Here is a 10073-nt window from a genome sequence, read left to right on the forward strand (position 1 = left end):
AGGGTACGGAGCACTCCAACGTACGGCGAAATAATCTCCACTGATCTCAGTCAATGCATCTGACAGTTGCAGATGCACTTGTTGTGTTGTCAATAATCATAACTGCATTACACAGGCTTTACAGAAAGCCTTTTTTACTACATCCTCGATGCGTTCGGTAATTTTGGATGACGTGGTTGTGATGGGGCTGTCTTCCAGATTGTCAGTGTTTACACACATCAGTTGGCTCAGTGTAAGGTCATGCTGGCATTAGAGCTGCGGGCTCTTTAGGATGTTATTCAGCAGAGTGTGTCAGTAACCCAGGCCTGTGTTAATCTGGGATTTCTGCAATCTGGGTTTGCTGTTAATGAGCACCTGTGGATTATGGCTGCAGGCGCCCCTGTGGACCATTAGCAAGCCTCCAACCACAACACCACATGCTGCTGATCTTCTCTGCTCTGCATGCATTTTAAGTTGGTTTTGTGGTTTGACACAACCTAAAGCAACTTGTGATAGTGTTCTCTTGTACTTGAGAATGTTTAACTTGTCAAAAAATACAAAAATAAAGTGCAAGGGCAATGCATGTTTGATTATCTTGTTTAATAATAATAATTATTATTATTGTTGTTATTTTCTTATTTTTTTATGTTAATACATTTAATAGTTATTGCATTAATTCTAGTAATTATGAAATATTATAGTAATATTAATTATATTAATGTTGTGTACTAATTTAGTCAATATGAAATCAGTATATAGCTATTTTACTTTCACGTTACTAGTGTTTTTGTGAATAAATGTAACGTGTACATTATTTCAATGAAAAATAAATATTATATTAAATATTAAATCAAAAGTACTAGTCTCTTAAAGGCTATTTCATAATGTTCACCAATAGTCAAATCATTATTTAGGCTCTGTTTTAGGAAACTCAACATGTCCTGTCTCCTTTTGGTATGGAATGCCCACTTTTTACCCTTGAATTGAATTTTGTCAATTCAGTTTACTAAGTTCCTACCCAATTGTTTCTCTCTGAATATGTTGTTCTGTTTCAAAATATATTAGATGTGTAATGCAATGTAAAACGGGTTGTGAACAGCAATTGATTTGAAAGTGTGTTCACAAACAAACAAGCTCATGCAAAATTATGATAAATAGGCTTATACCGTTATTGACAAATGATGCTAGCACCTGCTTTCAGGACCTCTCCATCTGCTGTTAAACCATGCAGCATTTCCTGATCATGTTAAACGCGCCTTTAGATTTTCCCTCCGAGCCGCAGGGTGGCCGCAGGCTTGGTTTTCCCTCTTAAAAACCCGTTTGTACTTACAGTACCTTGTGGGGGAAAACACATTAACATCCCAGACTTCCTCTTGGGATGCAGCCAGGGGCTGCTGAGGGTTCAGAAAAGAGAGAGTCGTGCTGGGAGAAAGAGCAGTGTGCGTGGCACCATGACGTTTCAGAAGACATTCAAGCATGATGGACTGCTTTGAAAAAGCAACTGTTTGCAGACAGCATCTGAACAAAGGATTTGTGCTTATGCATATTGTCTGTCAGTGCATGAGATGGGATTGTAATCAAATGCATGTTTGTTGTGCTTATGGCTGTAGATATTGGCTCTTTCTGTTGTCTTGCATTTATTTGCTTTGATATCTGATGGGGTTCTTGTGTACCTTTTTATCCCATGATTTGAATTAATTTTAAATGCATGTTTATATATTCAGTGCCTAGACCTTTCCTTGCAGTGTATGAACCATGCAAAGTGCATTATAAATTCATGCTACATATTACTTAAAGTGGAAATCAGTGTTGAGTCACAAGTAACATCAATAAATAATGCCAACATCTAGAATGAGTTCAGTCTCTGCTTTAATTTATACTTTGTACTTTTTAAACCTATACCAATAAAAAACAGATTTATTATACTTTTAGTATTTTTAGTTGTTGGTAGTTTTAATTTCATTTTGTCTTTCATTAATTGTAGTTTGAGTTTTTTTTTTTTTTTTACATTTGATTATTTACAATAATAATAGGTGAGTGGGTGAACACATGACACGTGAAACAAATCGATGTAGCATGATAGTTATGTTTGGAAAATAAATGCCTTTTTTACAATTTCATCACCATTCAAAGCACTGTGTACACAACTTCTCACCTACACCTGTGAAGCCATAAATAATAATAAGCATAGAGGAGGAGTCCTGGAGCACAGATAGAAAATAAGAGCCAAGAAAAGCAAAAAGCGCATCATGTTATATGAGCAATTCTGGGAATAGCCACATGAGAAAGCATACATTAATATATTGCACTACAGCATCTGTGTGTGCCAGAGAGAAAGCGAGCTCATCCTCTTAGAGCACTGGTTACATGGGCCTGTATGCTCGACGAGAGATCTGCATGGGGCTCAGAACTGGGAGCTTTGTTGAAATGCAAAGCTAAGCAGTCAACACTGCTCTACATTTCTGAAGCATTCCCAACAGACTTTGCAGTCTTTGAAGCATTTCTGGGCCAGGGATACAGCCTTGTTTATTCAGTGCATCTGGAAAAAAAAAGGAAAACAGCATGAGAGAGAGAGAGAGAGCGAGAAGAAAAACGCAGGCTATTTTTTTGTTCCCTCGATACAGTGAAGTGTAACTCTCTTTGACGTCTCAACAGAAGGCCTTGTACTACAGCACTTACTGCCAGATGCCTTGATAGAAACACCCTTGTCAAACAGGAAAAGAAATAAATGCTTCATTGAACTAAAGCTTGGTTGGAGGGGGTGCCCGGGTGTTAGTTCCCACCTTGTGTGTTTTCCCCACCACGTCGTGTGTGTGTGTGTGAGAGAGAGAGAGAGAGAGAAAGAGTTGCTTTTAACAGAAGAGAAGTAATTAGACTGGATCTCTAAATTTTGCATTAACAGTTTATCGTTTTTAGACTGATGCTAAACATTAAATTCAGTTAGTCCTTTTCTACTTAACTTTTTTCCCCCCATATCACTTTTTCGAAAGCAGATATTTGTGTTTGTTCTTTCAGGCACATCCTCTGCAGCGGCAAGTCGAGTATGAGAGGATTTACATTCGGGCTTCTTAATCTGTGTAAGCGAACCTGTTTCAGGATGTAATTCACATGGTATGTCTTTTGATTCGGATTAGTTTGGGCAATCCTCTTACCCGCTGGCTCAGTATAACTTATCACTGACAGGGCTGTCTCGTGGAACACAGCAAATCCACATATCCATCCCGCCCAGACTTCCAGCCCCTAATTCTAATCTGTCTAAATCTGATCGGAGACTTTAACTTCCAAATACCTCTTGAAAGCTACTGCTCGCTGGGTAGTTCATGTGAGGGCTTTATTTTGATGCAGAACTGTGGTTGAGGAATGCCATGTTCTTTTTTGAGTTTTTGAATTAATTGTGACTGTAATCAGATTTAATGTTCTATGGAATTGTCAAACCTTCTTGTGTGTGTGTGTATGTGTGTTTTCGATGAATAATTACGACCGCCTTCCATAAGTGCCGTCGCTCCTGACCGTAAAGCATCGGTTATGAGCATGAAGTCATGCATTAGTCCCTTTTACACTGACATGGTTGGCAATGACACCTAAATTGCAGTCTTAAGGCCAGCGGCCCACTCATATCCATGTTACTTATGTGTGCTTCCTTCATCTTTGCTGGTAATCCATCGTTAAGATAGATTAAAAATCAGGGCATGGCTTAAAAAGCTTGTAGAGAACGTTCTCTGTCACTGGCCATTTCTCTACTTTCTTCTTATTTATTTTTTTTGCTCTCCATTTTTTTTCCCCTTAGTGCTTTGACTTAGAAATACCATGAAATATTTAAATCCTTGAGTCATATTCTTTATCCTTTAAGGTTCTTTATAATTCAATAAACAGGATTAAAGGCAGAGCAGGCATGCTCCACTTTTCTGTGTCAGCCGCCAGGCCACAAACAGGCTCTTATTAAACGTTGTAAGATTACGCCTTAATCTCGCTGAACACATGTTGGGAGGAATAAAACCAATTTTATTTCAGAAACGGGAGTCCACGGCTCTCTCTGTAATCTCATCGTCGTGCCGTCAAAAGGAAGAGATGCAGTTATGTGTCAAAGGCAATGTGAGGGTGTCGAAGGAGGGTGGAAGACAAAAGATGTGACATGCAGGGTGATTCTCGATCTCTTTTTCACCTCCCACACATACAAACACACGCACACACACCTGTTTTCCTGTCAGGCCTCCTCCCTCTCCCTTCGCATGAGCCTGCTTACTTTAATTTGCTTCCCAATCATGCAGGATTTGGTGCTGTGGTCCCTGCGCCCAGTGCGAGGCTGGTGTGAAGATGACGATAAGCTAAAGCCGTAAATCCCTGCCTCAGCTGTCTTATCAGGAGCTGCTGGGGCGAGTGGCATGCTTTAATGGAGGCGGCTCTCTGTCTGGGATTTAACTCCAATCGCATTAAGACTCGCCTTCACCACTGTGCCTGATTTCTTCTTTTTTTTCTTCTCCCCCCACCTCCTTTTCGTCGTCGTCATCATCATCATCTCCTTTTTCTCTTTTCTCCTTTTTTTCAAGAAATTCAAGTTGCAGCGTGGATGTAGGGAAATTCAACTCATAAGCTCCCGCAGTTAATTCTCCGCGTAGTCATTTGTCTTCCTGGCATTTTTCTGGCTGCTGTTCGGCAATGATCGTGAAGAGGCGATTTAATAGCAAATTACTTTGCTTGCTTTTGTGCTGATATTGTTCCTTAATGGACTGAAAGGGAATTTGGAACAGCCATTACGACAAGATTGTTAAAACTGACACTGTAAAAGATATTGAACTTGTCATAGTGCTTTTAAGACATTGTTAAATTGCATTTTAATGTCTGTACTCCTTTCCCATTGCATCTATAGATTAAAATAGCTTTCATCTGAAAGTTTAGTACCATAGGCTACATTTACACTGTCTGTGTTTGGGACTGACAACCGTATTTACTTAGAGTTGTGAGTCTGGAAATGTCCTGTTCACACAGCAGCTTACAATAAATCATTTCACAATACACATTGTTTCAAAATACCTGATCTGAATGTTTATAGTTGCATTTTACAGATTAGAACCGGGAAATATAGTTGTTTCCATTGATACAAGTAATTAAAGGGATAGTTCACCCAAAAATGAAAATTCATCAGTCAATAATTACTCACAATCATGTCGTTCCAAACCTGTTAGACCTTCACTCATCTTCAGAACACAAATTAAGATATTTCTGATGAAATCCAAGAGCTTACTGTACTTCCATAGACAGTGAAGCAACTACCATGTTCAAGGCCCAGAAAGGTAGCAAACATCATTAAAGTAGTCCATGTGACACCAGTAGATCAACTTCAATTTTAGAAGCCTAAAAGCTACTTTTTGTGTGCAAAGAGAGCAAAAATAATGACTTTATTCAACACTTTCTTCTCTCTCATTTCAGAATTTGATGTGAGTTCATGACCGTACCATGACTCGTTTTTGCAATGATGTAAACAATCACAAAGCCACAATTTGCTATAAAGTATATATTGCTTTCTGCAAGGCAATAACTAAAGTACTATCAAACTGGATATAATACCTTCAGAAGACAACTTGTTGTCCAATTGGATTCTGTTCTCACTGCCAAAAATGCAGTTGTGAGTCCTGAAAAATCTACAGGTGTGAGTGTGAATGTGCTTGTCAGCCCCCATAAATAACTGAACTGTGTGAACATAACGGTATGACGAGGATTGCCAACTGTTTTCTACTGCAGTGTGAACATAGCCTTAGATGTGCATGTCTGTGGCTATTTTTGACTGCTAGTTCCCTGTTAGCCTAGCATCTAGCACAAAGCTCTGTTTAGTTCCAATTCTGAAACGCTGTGGTATCAGCCTTGTCTCATCAGGTAATTAGCTTGGAGGCCTAGCTTACGTTACCCTTGACCTGACATAGCAGGCTTACCTTGTGCTGGAGGCTTAGTACAGCTCTAGCATCCTTGGCCTGACGCTAATAAGGTCCCGTAGCTCAGTCACACAACAACAACCTGGCCCATGTGGCGCTCCAATGCCCAAGGTTGCATGTAGCTGACGGAAGCCTGGCCAAAATGACAGCCAGGGCTCTAGGGAGATGGAGACTGCTTTTGGTGTTATCTCCCGTCACACACGCTGTGACTGTCTCTGTGTTGATTCAGGTGCACCGCACTCCACAGCTCAGCTCTAAACTCCTGGGCCAACTCGAACTCTCCGCTGCCTCTCAGGCAAATGCCAAAACAAATCTTATCATAATTAGCAGTAATCCAGCTCATTACCGTCTGCCTAATTATCCTATTAATAGCACTTCCTGGGAGAGCTTGTTTGCCACGCAGGCAAATGTTTGTTCCCAAATTAGCAGACAAGAAGACAGCTCCATTGTTCAAACACAGGGCTTTGACAATGCAGAGCAGGCTAGATTAGTGACACAGGGAGGGAGGAGTTCTCCATATCACTCTCTCTGAGGTACAGGAGCTCTGTGCCACTCAAAGCCAGCTGCACTGGTGTGATGCTGAATATGAGCTATCACGAGCATCATCTCGTAAACATGAAATCAAAACTTTGACTCGTGTACTTTCTTAAAGGGTAAGTTCACCCAAAAATGAAAATTATGTCAATGGAGGGCCAAAAAGCTCTCTGACTTAATCTAAAATATCTTAAATTGTTTTCCGAAGATGAACAGAGGTCTTATGGGTTTGGAACGACATGATTGTGAGTCATTAATGACGTTATTTTCATTTTTGGGTGAACTAACCCTTTAATGCATGTTTTTAGCCTTATTGTTATTCTAAATAACATAGAATAACATTCTATAGTAACATTCTATTGCAAATATCTTTTTACTTCCTGGCTCTTACTCTTGAACTACCTGACCACATTTTGGGATGTAACGCCCACTTTTCATCTCAATACATAAATCTTGGCGTACATTTTATCTTGAATTTAAATATATTAAAGTTATGTAGAATAACTAAAACAACCAATAAAATGACAAAAGCACATAAACGTACTAAAACAAAAATTAAAATACAAAATAATAAATATGAATACATACAATATATGTAATACTCAAATAATACTTTTAGGTCCACCTATTGTGCATGTTCAACAACAACAACAACAACAACAAAAAAACCACAGGACTTTTACGAGTTACAAAAGCCGTCATATTGAATTTTCCATGAATGATCTGTTTCGTATGATTTTTTTATTTTATTTTTTTGAGTGGAGATAATTTGTCACATAACTTTCTATTTTTGTTTGTCCATTGATTTAATTATGGTTGTTATGTAATATTCGAATATATTTTCTGTAGTTCAGTTATATTTTGAGTATGAGACTATATTTACGTTGGATATGCTGGCAAAAATACAGAGGGCTCATATGCTGAAATTTTTATGCACCGCGCTGCAGCCCATAGGGTAAAGATTCTTGTGATTCTTTAATAAGAGAATTGTTCCTTGTATATTAGCTGTGTAAAATTAGTGTTTTCCTTAGTATATAAAAAGTGAGTGAATTTTAGAGTCTGAAAGCAATTACTTGACCAACTCTTTCCGCTCTCCAGACCTTCGAGTTTTTTTTATGAGTTTACTGAAAACCACTCTTTGTAAACTAACAATCACATTGCAGACCAAGAACATGCTCCACCAGCTCTATATATAATAAATGACTCTCTTTCCTCACACACCCTACTTCCCCACACACACACAGACACACTCAAACCCAGTCACGGTATGAATAAGCAGTTCTTGGCCTGTGGAGCCAGCAGTGCTGTCAAGCCATTGATGTACAACACTCTGGCCTTTGTTCCCCTGTACACAAACACGGTTGCCACATTAATATTTCACAGGAAATGTACTCTCTGCTCCTGATTTAAAGCCCTTTCTTGTTAACAGCGCTGTTTGCCTCATTCGGCCGCTCTGACGTATGCGCCTTACAGGCCCACATTTGTCGTTTAGAATCATACCATATTTATTTTTTATAGCAAAGTGTTTTGGGTAAGAGATTTAAGAATGAAGTCTCTTTATGGCCATGTCCCTTAAGTACCCTAATTTGATTGTAATTAGAAATCATTATGCTCATCTGCGGTTTGCTGGTAAGATTCATAATTTGCAATCACTCGTAAATGGCCTGTTTTTCTTTTTGGCCATGCGTCTGTGTTTGTGTTGTGATAAAGTCCGTGCAGTGTGATCATTTGTTATAAAGGGAACGGAAGCACTGTAGAGCCCAATAAAAAAAACAAGGGATCAATAGATTCTCCCCGCAAGAGTGAAACATAACAGAAGCAACTAAAGCCTTTTATGAGAGAAACAATACATTATTCATGGCAAACTCTCTTTTGTTCTGCTTTGTTGTGTCTTATACAGATGGGATTACAGAAGGCTAGATCTTGGAAACATATGAAAGATTAATACGTGAACGGGAACATGGTTTGCTTACGAAAGGACTAAATAATTATTCTTTCACAGTGAGCGGTGGAAAGAGCTCCAGAGATGGAGAACCGGGAGCGCACTTTGACTGCAGAATGAGATGGTGAAGTCAGAGTCAGCCCCAACCGAGAGTGACCTTGATCTGGCAGACACCGCTGAGTCTATATCTGGAACTTAAGACTTTTTAAGGTACCTGTAGATGTGGAAGGTAATCTCAGATTGATGGTCTTCTTAAAAAAAACATGTAATGTGAATTTTTACTGCATCTTTCAACGGTGTGTTTCTGTTTACTAGGTCTGGGCTGCAACTGGAGCTGACTGTAATGTAAGATTATCAGAGACTGGGTCACATGAGGACTTTCCACGCAGGTCAACTGTTTCCACCCGGTCTAGCTTTTTATAATCACACTGCGATATTCTGTGCACCGTAGGCCTGCTCTATGAATAAATAACAATGGGAAATGCGAAACGTCTGTTTTAAAAGCTTATTGCAGTTCGCTCTCGCTGGTCGCCGGGCATTTGTAAACAGATTGATATCCCATCGACTTCATTAAGGGGCTCTGCTGGAGCGTAATTGGCGCGTCCCGAGGAGCAAGGTTAACAAATCCTTCCGCCGTCCTTGTCCATCATCAGACTGGCACATTAATTGATATGAATGCGTAGGCACAGTCCCGTATGCCGCAGAGATGGGCTGATGAGGCGTTGAGCGAACGGAAAAACACAGGCGAACTGGGATAAATACAGTCGTTAAGGAATCCCGGCGTAAATGAAAATGAATTGATTTATTTTAATTGATTGAATAAAACACAACACGTCCGTAATCTTCGCCGAGACGTTCGGAGGAGGACTAAACATTTGTCAGTCTTTATCTATTTTCAATTAGCTGGCTATAATGATTAATTGAGTGCTCAGAGTTATGGATGAGTTAATTAGGGTAGAGAGCTCATCTCATTAGAGCAGAGTGGCATGCTCTCCACATGCTGCAAATGCTGCTCAGGGTGGCACCGCTTTTTCTTTCTGCACGTGTCCACCTTCTTGAGACTTGCTCACTAATGACACACCGCTGCTTGCCTTCATCATCATCACTACCAAGGGCACAGGGTGCAACGGGTCAAGTTGAGTTCAATTTACAGTGAGAAATATAGATAATGATGCTCCATACAGACATGCTTACATTATTCTGTCAATCTTCCTGTATGTTCCAGCTCATAGCTACCTGTGGGACCTTGAGACACATGTTATATGTGTTTCTTCCAAGGTTGAATTTTATTTTACATTTGTCCATTCGTTTTTGTTTATTTTTTTGCATTTTTGATTGTATATTTTTTTTGTTTCGTTTTTTATTAGGTTTTATTTTGGGGGGGTGCCAAAGTTAATTTTCTAACTGCTGTAATTTAACAGTATAGTGTTCTAGGATAAATATACACTATCAAATGTTTGTGGTCTGTAAGATTTTCTTATTTTGAAGTCTTGTATGCTTAACAAGGCAGTATTTATTTAATTGAAAATACAGTAAATCCTGTAATTTTGTTAAATATTATTGCAATTTAAAATGACTTTTTTCTAATTTAATATATTGCAGAATGAAATTTATTTATTTATTTTTTGATGGCAAAGCTGATGGTACCATCAGGCTTCAGTGTTATATAATCCTTCAAAAATCATTCTGAT

General features: G+C 39.0%; 1 long non-coding RNA gene across 1 annotated transcript; it reads right to left on the minus strand.

Moving 5' to 3' along the window:
• Positions 1-2049: 2049 nt before the first annotated feature.
• Positions 2050-6356, minus strand: LOC127977808 (uncharacterized). The gene is made up of 3 exons (XR_008158362.1): positions 5907-6356; positions 4173-4706; positions 2050-2518 (listed from the first exon to the last, which is right to left on the minus strand). It is a non-coding gene; the product is annotated as an uncharacterized LOC127977808 (long non-coding RNA).
• Positions 6357-10073: the final 3717 nt, after the last annotated feature.

The sequence above is a fragment of the Carassius gibelio genome, chromosome B18, assembly GCF_023724105.1.
Source record: "Carassius gibelio isolate Cgi1373 ecotype wild population from Czech Republic chromosome B18, carGib1.2-hapl.c, whole genome shotgun sequence".
NCBI classification, from domain to species: Eukaryota; Metazoa; Chordata; class Actinopteri; order Cypriniformes; family Cyprinidae; genus Carassius; species Carassius gibelio.